Genomic DNA, 12950 nt, shown 5'->3' with positions numbered 1-12950 from the left:
AATTGTTTCCACTACTGCCTCCCTGTCGGAGGGAGACGTTGGTAAAGCTGACTTCAGGAACCTGCGAGGGGGAGACGTCTCGAATTTCCAATCTGTACCCCTGGGATACTACTTGTAGGATCCAGGGGTCCACTTGCGAGTGAGCCCACTGCGTGCTGAAACTCTTGAGACGACCCCCCCCACCGCACCCGAGTCCGCTTGTACGGCCCCAGCGTCATGCTGAGGACTTGGCAGAAGCGGTGGAGGGCTTCTGTTTCAGGGAATGGGCTGCCTGCTGCAGTCTTCTTCCCTTTCCTCTATCCCATGGCAGATATGACTGGCCTTTTGCCCGCTTGCCCTTATGGGGACGAAAGGACTGAGGCTGAAAATACGTTGTCTTTTTCTCCTTTATACGGCAATACTTCCATGTGCCGTTTGGAATCTGCATCACCTGACCACTGTCGTGTCCATAAACAACTTCTGGCAGATATGGACATCGCACTTACTCTTGATGCCAGAGTGCAAATATCCCTCTGTGCATCTCGCATATATAGAAATGCATCCTTTAAATGCTCTATAGTCAATAAAATACTGTCCCTGTCAAGGGTATCAATATTTTCAGTCAGGGAATCCGACCAAGCCACCCCAGCGCTGCACATCCAGGCTGAGGCGATCGCTGGTCGCAGTATAACACCAGTATGTGTGTATATACTTTTTAGGATATTTTCCAGCCTCCTATCAGCTGGCTCCTTGAGGGCGGCCCTATCTGGAGACGGTACCGCCACTTGTTTTGATAAGCGTGTGAGCGCCTTATCCACCCTAAGGGGTGTTTCCCAATGCGCCCTAACTTCTGGCGGGAAAGGGTATACCGCCAATAATTTTCTATCGGGGGAAACCCACGCATCATCACACACTTCATTTAATTTATCTGATTCAGGAAAAACTACAGGTAGTTTTTTCACACTCCACATAATACCCTTTTTTGTGGTACTTGTAGTATCAGAAATATGTAACACCTCCTTCATTGCCCTTAACAAGTAACGTGTGGCCCTAAAGGAAAATACGTTTGTTTCTTCACCGTCGACACTGGAGTCAGTGTCCGTGTCTGCGTCTGTGTCGACCGACTGAGGTAAAAGGACGTTTTTAACGCCCCTGACGGTGTTTGAGACGCCTGGACAGGTACTAATTGGTTTGCCGGCCGTCTCATGTCGTCAACCGACCTTGCAGCGTGTTGACATTAACACGTAATTCCTTAAATAAGCCATCCATTCCGGCGTCGACTCCCTAGAGAGTGACATCACCATTACAGGCAATTGCTCCGCCTCCTCACCAACATCGTCCTCATACATGTCGACACACACGTACCGACACACAGCACACACACAGGGAATGCTCTGATAGAGGACAGGACCCCACTAGCCCTTTGGGGAGACAGAGGGAGAGTTTGCCAGCACACACCAAAAACGCTATCATTATACAGGGACAACCTTTATATAAGTGTTTTTCCCTTATAGCATTTTAATATATATAGTCATATCGCCAAATAAGTGCCCCCCCTCTCTGTTTTAACCCTGTTTCTGTAGTGCAGTGCAGGGGAGAGCCTGGGAGCCTTCCCACCAGCATTTCTGTGAGGGAAAATGGCGCTGTGTGCTGAGGAGAATAGGCCCCGCCCCCTTTTCGGCGGGCTTCTTCTCCCGTTTTTCTGAGACCTGGCAGGGGTTAAATACATCCATATAGCCCCCAGGGGCTATATGTGATGTATTTTTAGCCAGAATAAGGTACTATCATTGCTGCCCAGGGCGCCCCCCCCAGCGCCCTGCACCCTCAGTGACCGCTGCTATGAAGTGTGCTGACAACAATGGCGCACAGCTGCAGTGCTGTGCGCTACCTTATGAAGACTGAAAAGTCTTCTGCCGCCGGTTTCTGGACCTCTTCACTTTTCGGCATCTGCAAGGGGGTCGGCGGCGCGGCTCCGGGATGAACCCCAGGGTGAGACCTGTGTTCCGACTCCCTCTGGAGCTAATGGTGTCCAGTAGCCTAAGAAGCCAATCCATCCTGCACGCAGGTGAGTTCACTTCTCTCCCCTAAGTCCCTCGATGCAGTGAGCCTGTTGCCAGCAGGACTCACTGAAAATAAAAAACCTAACAAAACTTTTACTCTAAGCAGCTCTTTAGGAGAGCCACCTAGATTGCACCCTTCTCGGCCGGGCACAAAAATCTAACTGAGGCTTGGAGGAGGGTCATAGGGGGAGGAGCCAGTGCACACCACCTGATCCTAAAGCTTTTACTTTTGTGCCCTGTCTCCTGCGGAGCCGCTATTCCCCATGGTCCTGACGGAGTCCCCAGCATCCACTAGGACGTCAGAGAAATAATAGAATGCATAGACTACCCCACAAGGAAATAAAAAACACTTAGGGCAGTGGTTGTCAAACTTTTTGGGATCAAGGTGCCCTAGAGCATCAGAATTGTTTTCACGGCACCACTAGGACAAAGGTTTCTCATTGAGAAATTTAGAAAGAAATATTACATGAAGTAAATTATGTTTATATGTCATCATTAGGCTCAGTTATGTGGTGAGGGACATTTCTGTTTGCCCACATATTTTATGATTGACAGCCACCAGAACTGGTTTTGCCTATTACATTGACCATAAATAATTTGAATTGGTCCTGGACCACAACCCAGGGCACTCCTGCAAGTGTCCCGAGTCACCCCAGGGTGACACGGCACACAGTTTGAGAACCACTGACATAGAGGATAATTCAAATCTTATCGCACCCCCTGTCTCCTGTCTAAAGTGACAAGAGATTGCGGGGCGATATTCAAATGCCCCCACTATCACGCTGATCGCGACCATTACAGTCGGGTTTAGGCGCGCAAAGCACCTAAACCTGACTAAAGTAATAGGCACGATTGTGAAAAGACCCGTTTGGGCACCCAAACGGGTCTCTTTATGCGCAATTCAGCTTCTTTGTTGGCAGTAACATTAGAATACTGCTGGCGGGGGGAGGGGGGACCATTTGAGTCCAGCCCTTAAGCCAGAGCCGGATTAAGGGGGGGGGCCTGGGGGTACGTACCCCGGGGCCCCCTTTCTAAAAGGGCCCCCGCCATCCGCCACAGATCGGGTCTTTCTTACCTACCCGATCTGCAGCGCTCCCGGCTCCCCGCAGCACTGGCAGCAAACTAGCAGCCGCCAGCCGCCGGCGCCGCATAGCAGGCACTAGTACAGGACAGCTGAGCGACGGCTCAGCTGTCCAATAATGTCTGAAGCAGCAGCCTGCGGCTCAGCCATTGGCTGAGCGCGCAGGCTGCACAATGAGTGAAGGGAGGAAGGAAGATGTCCCTGGCAGCGTGGAGGCAGAGGATCTCGCTCTCCTGTGCCTCTGTCACAGCAGCCTAACAAGTAACAAGTAAGGCTGCCTGTATTGTTTTACCAATCTCTGCTGGCATAAATTTACATTGACTGTAGGCTCTGGGTCACACACACACACACACACACACACACACACACACACACACACACACACACACACACACACACACACATATATGTGTATATATACATATATGAGTGTGTGTGTGTGTGTATATGTATATATATATATATATATAATAGACACACATATATATATATATATATATATATAAATATGTGTGTGTCTATTATATATATATATACACACACACACACACACACACACACACACACACACACACACACACACACACATAGCGTACTTGGACCAACACTCTCCCCAATTACTAATTAGCCTGATTTCTAGGATTATATATAGATAGATAGATGTGTGTGTGTGTAGATATATATTAAATATATATATATATATATATATATATACACACACACACACACAAAAGCTGGTATGGGCGGCACTCAGGATGCAAATAAAGACGATATTACCACTGGTACAGTCGACGTTTCAGGGACTTCTCCCCTTTATCAAAATGTCTTGATAAAGGGGAGAAGTCCCCGAAACGTCGACTGAGTGCCGCCCACACCAACTTGTACATATGCTCTTTTGGAGAGGTTGTGCATCGGGCCTTTATTCCCCATCAAGCGTGAGTGCCAGACATACTATATATATATATATATATATATATATATATATATAAACTCAGAATGGTGGCACTCACGGGACTTGTGCTGTGGTAATAATCAGGCGACTGGCACCTTCCAGCTAGAAGATGCCAGTCGCCTAATTATTACCACAGTACAAGTCCCGTGAGAGCTGCCATTCCAAGTTTGCATGTAATTTGTCCATCGCTGAGTGGATGTAGGAAGGCACCTGGGCAGTGGTGTCTTGTTTTAATGGAGTGCCAGCCAATTGTGTGTATATATATATATATATAAATATATATATAAATATATATATATATAAATATAATCTATCTAATTCATGTGCCTGCCTCTTTATTAGGGGCCCCATTTCTGAAGTGCCCCGGGCCCCCCATAGCCTTAATCCAGCTCTGCCTTAAGCTTTGACAAAAAAAAGAAAACACATGGACCCCACCACAGGAAAATAACAAAACACATAGACTATGCATGAATAAACCTAACACATTGGCTGCCACAGGAATATAATAAAACTCATAAGCTATGCATTAAAACAAAACAAACACACACGTAGGCCCCGATAGGAAAAAACAGATACACATAGGTCCCCACAGAAGAAACAAACACACACATATAGGCACCACAAAGGAAAAAAAATAAAAGGACCTCATATACTGGTATTCGGGACCAATGCACTCATTCAGATGCCCAAGGTACAAAAATACAGAAAGAAAACTGCTGCTTTTTGCAAAAGACTGAGCTCCTGAGGCAACAATGGCCCTCATTCCAAGTTGTTCGCTCGTTGCCGATTTTCTCTATATTGCGATTAGTCGCTTACTGCGCATGCGCAAGGTTCGCAGAGCGCATGCGCTTAGTTATTTTACTCAAAAGTTAGGTATTTTACTCATGGCATTACGAGGATTTTTCTTCGTTCTGGTGATCGGAGTGTGATTGACAGGAAGTGGGTGTTTCCGGGCAAAAACTGGCTGTTTTATAGGTGTGTGTGAAAAAACGCTGCCGTTTCTGGGAAAAAACGCGGGAGTGGCTGGAGAAACGGGGGAGTGCCTGGGCGAACGCTGGGTGTGTTTGTGACGTCAAACCAGGAACGAAACTGACTGAACTGATCGCAGTGGCAGAGTAAGTGTCGAGCTACTCAGAAACTGCTAAGAAATTTCTATTCGCAATTTTGCAAATCTTTCGTTCGCAATTCTGCTAAGTTAAGATACACTCCCAGAGGGCGGCGGCTTAGCGTGTGCAATGCTGCTAAAAGCAGCTAGCGAGCGAACAACTCGGAATGAGGGCCAATGTACAAATGAAGTGCTAAACGTACATGTTAAAGAATATGGTCCAAGTGTCACCGTAATGATCTGTACTTGGTGTCACAGAGGGCTGAATGTGAGTGCAAGCTCCCGAAAAATAAAACTGAGTTCATAATGTGCCCAGAGATTGCCATGTTGGTTACAGATCCTTTCCTGTTGTGGGTGTGCATTGCTACATCGCTACCTTTGATTGGGGTGTGGAGCCTCAGATGTACACTGGCCGGCTGCTGTAGCAAGATATTTTTTTTCTCGTCTACAGCATCACATGCAGTGGGCCTATTTTGATTGGGGGGCCTGGAGCTGCAGCTCCACCTGCCCCATTGTTAATCCGGCCCTGGTCATCTGGATGAAGAAACAACTGGACACACAGCATAAGAAGAAGGGAGAGAGGACGAGTGAAGAAAAGTAGATTTGGGTGGCAACTTAATAGAGGTAGAAGTGGAGGTCAAAGCATCATATAAGTTTTTGCTGAGAGAACTAAGGTAGTGAAGAGCTAAGAATAGTAAGACTGAGGAGGAGGAGGAGGAAGAGGAGGAGGAGGAGGAGGAGGAGGACGGGAGTCGGAAGTAGAGACACTGATGGAGAGACCTAAAAAGTAGGAGGTAAACCAGCAGCAAACAGTGTCACCAATGCCAAATGTGTGAACGGTGTCAAGAAGAGAGTGACTGACATGTAATAAAATAAGAATTTACTTACCGATAATTCTATTTCTCGTAGTCCGTAGTGGATGCTGGGGACTCCGTCAGGACCATGGGGAATAGCGGCTCCGCAGGAGACAGGGCACAAAAGTAAAAGCTTTAGGATCAGGTGGTGTGCACTGGCTCCTCCCCCTATGACCCTCCTCCAAGCCTCAGTTAGGATACTGTGCCCGGACGAGCGTACACAATAAGGAAGGATTTTGAATCCCAGGTAAGACTCATACCAGCCACACCAATCACACTGTACAACCTGTGATCTGAACCCAGTTAACAGCATGATAACAGCGGAGCCTCTGAAAAGATGGCTCACAACAATAATAACCCGATTTTTGTAACAATAACTATGTACAAGTATTGCAGACAATCCGCACTTGGGATGGGCGCCCAGCATCCACTACGGACTACGAGAAATAGAATTATCGGTAAGTAAATTCTTATTTTCTCTGACGTCCTAAGTGGATGCTGGGGACTCCGTCAGGACCATGGGGATTATACCAAAGCTCCCAAACGGGCGGGAGAGTGCGGATGACTCTGCAGCACCGAGTGAGAGAACTCCAGGTCCTCCTCAGCCAGGGTGTGCCCCTGACCAAGTAGCAGCTCAGCAAAGTTGTAAAGCCGAGACCCCTCAGGCAGCCGCCCAAGATGAGCCCACCTTCCTTGTGGAATGGGCATTTACATATTTTGGCTGTGGCAGGCCTGCCACAGAATGTGCAAGCTGAATTGTACTACACATCCAACTAGCAATCGTCTGCTTAGAAGCAAGAGCACCCAGTTTGTTGGGTGCATACAGGATAACAGCAAGTCAGTTTTCCTGACTCCAGCCGTCCTGGAAACCTATATTTTCAGGGCCCTGACAACATCTAGCAACTTGGAGTCCTCCAAGTCCCTAGTATCCGCAGGTACCACAATAAGCTAGTTCAGGTGAAACGCTGACACCACCTTAGGGAGAAACTGGGGACGAGTCCGCAGCTCTGCCCTGTCCGAATGGACAATCAGATATGGGCTTTTGTGAGACAAAGCCGCCAATTCTGACACTCGCCTGGCCGAGGCCAGGGCCAACAGCATGGTCACTTTCCATGTGAGATATTTCAAATCCACAGATTTGAGCGGTTTAAACCAATGTGATTTGAGGAATCCCAGAACTACGTTGAGATCCCACAGTGCCACTGGAGGCACAAAAGGGGGTTGTATATGCAGTACTCCCTTGACAAACTTCTGGACTTCAGGAACTGAAGCCAATTCTTTCTGGAAGAAATTCGACAGGGCCGAAATTTGAACCTTAATGGACCCCAATTTGAGGCACATAGACACTCCTGTTTGCAGGAAATGTAGGAATCGACCGAATTGAAATTCCTCCGTGGGGGCCTTCCTGGCCTCACACCATGCAACATATTTTCGCCAAATGCGGTGATAATGTTGTGTGGTCACCTCCTTCCTGGCTCTGACCAGGGTAGGGATGACCTCTTCCGGAATGCCTTTTTCCCTTAGGATCCGGCGTTCAACCGCCATGCCGTCAAACGCAGCCGCGGTAAGTCTTGGAACAGACATGATCCTTGCTGAAGCAAGTCTCTTCTTAGTATCTCTTGAAGTTCCGGGTACCAAGTCCTTCTTGGCCAATCCGGAGCCACGAGTATAGTTCTTACTCCTCTCCTTCTTATAATTCTCAGTACCTTGGGTATGAGAGGCAGAGGAGGGAACACATACACCGACTGGTACACCCACGGTGTTACCAGAGCGTCCCAGCTATTGCCTGAGGGTCTCTTGACCTGGCGCAATACCTGTCCAGTTTTTTGTTCAGACGGGACGCCATCATGTCCACCTTTGGTCTTTCCCAACGGTTCACAATCATGTGGAAGACTTCCAGATGAAGTCTCCACTCTCCCGGGTGGAGGTCGTGCCTGCTGAGGAAGTCTGCTTCCCAGTTGTCCACTCCCGGAATGAACACCGCTAACAGTGTTATCACATGATTTTTCGCCCAGCGAAGAATCCTTGCTGCCATTGCCCTCCTGCTTCTTGTGCCGCCCTGTCTGTTTACGTGGGCGACTGCCGTGATGTTGTCCGACTGGATCAGCACCGGTTGACTTTGAAGCAGAGGTCTTCCTAGGCTCAGAGCATTGTAAATTGCCCTTAGCTCCAGTATATTTATGTGGAGAGAAGTCTCCAGACTTGACCCCACTCCTTGGAAATTTCTTCCCTGTGTGACTGCTCCCCAGCCTCTCAGGCTGGCATCCGTGGTCACCAGGACCCAGTCCTGAATGCCGAATCTGCTGCCCTCTAGTAGATGAGCACTCTGCAGCCACCACAGAAGAGACACCCTTGTCCTTGGAGACAGGATTATCCGCTGATGCATCTGAAGATGCGATCCGGACCATTCGTCCAGCAGATCCCACTGAAAAATTATTTCGTGAAATCTGCCGAATGGAATCGCTTCGTAAGAAGCCACCATTTTTCCCAGGACTCTTGTGCATTGATGCACTGACACTGGGCCTGGTTCTAGGAGGTTCCTAACTAGCTCGGATAACTCCCAGGCTTTCTCCTCCGAGAGAAACACCTTTTTTGGACTGTGTCCAGAATCATCCCTAGTAACAGCAGACGTGTCGTCGGAATCAGCTGCGATTTTGGAATATTTAGAATCCACCCGTGCTGTCGTAGAACTACTTGAGATAGTGCTACTCCAACCTCCAACTGTTCTCTGGACCTTGCCCTTATCAGGAGATCGTCCAAGTAAGGGATAATTAAGATGCCTTTTCTTTGAAGAAGAATCATCATTTCGGCCATTACCTTGGTAAAGACCCGGGGTGCCGTGGACAATCCAAACGGCAGCGTCTGAAACTGATAGTGACAGTTCTGTACCACGAACCTGAGGTACCCTTGGTGAGAAGGGCAATTTGGGACATGGAGGTAAGCATCCTTGATGTCCAGGGACACCATATAGTCCCCTTCTTCCTGGTTCGCTATCACTGCTCTGAGTGACTCCATCTTGATTTGAACCTTTGTATGTAAGTGTTCAAAGATTTCAGATTTAGAATAGATCTCACCGAGCTGTCTGGCTTCAGTACCACAAATAGTGTGGAATAATACCCTTTTCCTTGTTGTAGGAGGGGTACTTTGATTATCACCTGCTGGGAATACAGCTTGTGAATTGTTTCCAATAATGCCTCCCTGTCGGAGGGAGACGTTGGTAAAGCAGATTTCAGGAACCTGCGAGGGGGAGACGTCTCGAATTTCCAATCTGTACCCCTGGGATACTACTTGTAGGATCCAGGGGTCCACTTGCGAGTGAGCCCACTGCGCGCTGAAACTCTTGAGACGACCCCCCCCACCGCACCTGAGTCCGCTTGTACGGCCCCAGCGTCATGCTGAGGACTTGGCAGAAGCGGTGGAGGGCTTCTGTTCCTGGGAAGGGGCTGCCTGCTGCAGTCTTCTTCCGTTCCTCTACCCCTGGGCAGATATGACTGGCCTTTTGCCCGCTTGCCCTTATGGGGACGAAAGGACTGAGGCTGAAAAGACGGTGTCTTTTTCTGCTGAGATGTGACTTGGGGTAAAAAGGTGGATTTTCCAGCTGTTGCCGTGGCCACCAGGTCCGATGGACCGACCCCAAATAACTCCTCCCCTTTATACGGCAATACTTCCATGTGCCGTTTGGAATCTGCATCACCTGACCACTGTCGTGTCCATAAACATCTTCTGGCAGACATGGACATCGCACTTACTCATGATGCCAGAGTGCAAATATCACTCTGTGCATCTCGTATATATAGAAATGCTCTATAGTCAATAAAATACTGTCCCTGTCAAGGGTATCAATATTTTCAGTCAGGGAATCCGACCAAGCCACCCCAGCGCTGCACATCCAGGCTGAGGCGATCGCTGGTCGCAGTATAACACCAGTATGTGTGTATATACTTTTTAGGATATTTTCCAGCCTCCTATTAGCTGGCTCCTTGAGGGCGGCCGTATCTGGAGACGGTAACGCCACTTGTTTTGATAAGCGTGTGAGCGCCTTTTCTATCGGGGGAAACCCACGCATCATCACACACTTCAATTAATTTATCTGATTCAGGAAAAATTACAGGCAGTTTTTTCACACCCCACATAATACCCTTTTTTGTGGTACTTGTAGTATCAGAAATATGTAACACCTCCTTCATTGCCCTTAACATGTAACGTGTGGCCCTAATGGAAAATACGTTTGTTTCTTCACCGTCGACACTGGAGTCAGTGTCCGTGTCTGTGTCGACCGACTGAGGTAATGGGCGTTTTAAAGCCCCTGACGGTGTTTGAGACGCCTGGACAGGTACTAATTGGTTTGCCGGCCGTCTCATGTCGTCAACCGACCTTGCAGCTTGTTGACATTATCACGTAATTCCCTAAATAAGCCATCCATTCCGGTGTCGACTCCCTAGAGAGTGACATCACCATTACAGGCAATTGCTCCGTCTCCTCACCAACATCGTCCTCATACATGTCGACACACACGTACCGACACACAGCACACACACAGGGAATGCTCTGATAGAGGACAGGACCCCACTAGCCCTTTGGGGAGACAGAGGGAGAGTTTGCCAGCACACACCAAAACGCTATAATTTTACAGGGACAACCTTATATAAGTGTTTTCCCTTATAGCATCTTAATATGTAATAATATCGCCACAAAAATGCCCCCCCTCTCTGTTTTAACCCTGTTTCTGTAGTGCAGTGCAGGGGAGAGCCAGGGAGCCTTCCCACCAGCAGTTCTGTGAGGGAAAATGGCGCTGTGTGCTGAGGAGAATAGGCCCCGCCCCCTTTTCGGCGGGCTTCTTCTCCCGTTTTTTTGACAACCTGGCAGGGGTTAAATACATCCATATAGCCCCAGGGGCTATATGTGATGTATTTTTAGCCAGCATAGGTACTTTCATTGCTGCCCAGGGCGCCCCCCCAAGCGCCCTGCACCCTCAGTGACCGTTGGTGTGAAGTGTGCTGAGAGCAATGGCGCACAGCTGCAGTGCTGTGCGCTACCTTAAGAAGACTGGGAAGTCTTCAGCCGCCGATTTCTGGACCTCTTCTCTCTTCAGCATCTGCAAGGGGGTCGGCGGCGCGGCTCCGGTGACCCATCCAGGCTGTACCTGTGATCGTCCCTCTGGAGCTAGTGTCCAGTAGCCTAAGAAGCCAATCCATCCTGCACGCAGGTGAGTTCACTCCTTCTCCCCTAAGTCCCTCGATGCAGTGAGCCTGTTGCCAGCAGGACTCACTGAAAATAAAAAACCTAACAAAACTTTTACTCTAAGCAGCTCTTTAGGAGAGCCACCTAGATTGCACCCTTCTCGGCCGGGCACAAAGATCTAACTGAGGCTTGGAGGAGGGTCATAGGGGGAGGAGCCAGTGCACACCACCTGATCCTAAAGCTTTTACTTTTGTGCCCTGTCTCCTGCGGAGCCGCTATTCCCCATGGTCCTGACGGAGTCCCCAGCATCCACTTAGGACGTCAGAGAAATATAGTAATAATGTATAGCTAGAAGTGGATGCAATTTATATCATGCAGTTAAGAGTGTGAATGTCTATAATGTGGACATAACAGATAGATATATAACAAATGTAAAAAAGGACGCAACAAACACTCCTAGCGGTGAGTACTGCCTCACTGCTGTCGCACTTGCTTCAGTAGCCATGACATGTTTCTAGCATTCAGCTCTTCCTCCGAAGGCAATGGCCGTCAGTGGAGCAGTGCTTATAGGACACTAGGAGTGTTTGTTAGACACTGGGGGCAATATCTGGATTACCCTCATTGCAAACCAATGCTATATAGGTTGATCAAAGTCCAAGAAGGACAGTGCAAAGTCCGTAACACGTACAAAGACACGCGCTTTCCCCAGCAGCAACTACAATGGTTATTGCACTATGGGGTAGATGTAAGAAGGCTCGATATGGGGGAGAAGCGGTATCAGCGCCGTTATGTGCGCTGCAGTGACGTGCGGTGAGGTCACTGGTTGGGGAGGCACTGGCAGCTAACAAGCCCTCCCCCCCGAAAAAAAAAAAAAGTGTGGTCCCCCAACACATCAGTAAAACCAGCACTAGGCAGAACCAGCCAGGGGGAGTAATGCCATAGCAGGGGAGACACTCAGTGTGGTGTCCCCCTGCCTTAACATTAATCTGCCCTCCCAGCCAGTCAGCCCAGGGTTGGAATTCCTCGGAAAGTGGGAACCCCAAAATATAAAAATGGGGTCCCCCTTCCCGAGCAATAACCAGCACTGGGCTGATAGCCCAGAGCTATGCCCCGCACCCCTGGTGGCGGTGGGTGCGGGGTTCATTGTGTGTTAATATTGTTCTTTACAGGTGGCCTACAGGTCCCAGCAAGCCTGCCCCAGCATGCTGGCACTTGGGAGAACCACAAGTGCCAGCATACCCGGACATAAAGGGCCTGCTGGCACCCGTAGTCCACCTGCAAAGAATACTATAGTAATATTGTTCTTTACAGGTAGCCTACAGGTCCCAGCAAGCCTGCCCCAGCATGCTGGCACTTGGAGAACCACAAGTGCCAGCATGCCCGGACATAAAGGGCCCGCTGGCACCTGTAGTCCACCTGTAAAGAAAATATTAAAATAAAACACCACACGTCTTGAAAATAAGCTTTATTAAACTGGGTCTTCACCTGGGGGCGGCGGCCTTTAAGCTCTTTTGCGTGGCCGCCGCCTTCCCAGGGCTTCCGGCGTCTTCACTTGGGGGGCGCCACCCCCCCAGGGCTTCCAGCGTCTTCACCTGGTGGGCGGCGGCTGCTAAGCTCTTTGCATAGCCGCCGCCCAGCCAGGACTTCCGGCGTCTTCTTTCTTCAGAAGCTCTTCACTGCTCCTCCTCCGCCGTCGGACTGACTCTCCTCCGCCTCTCGCTGACTTATATAAGTCAGC

The sequence above is a fragment of the Pseudophryne corroboree genome, chromosome 11 (genome assembly GCF_028390025.1).
Source record: "Pseudophryne corroboree isolate aPseCor3 chromosome 11, aPseCor3.hap2, whole genome shotgun sequence".
Taxonomy (NCBI): domain Eukaryota; kingdom Metazoa; phylum Chordata; class Amphibia; order Anura; family Myobatrachidae; genus Pseudophryne; species Pseudophryne corroboree.
This window is presented reverse-complemented; position numbering follows the sequence as displayed.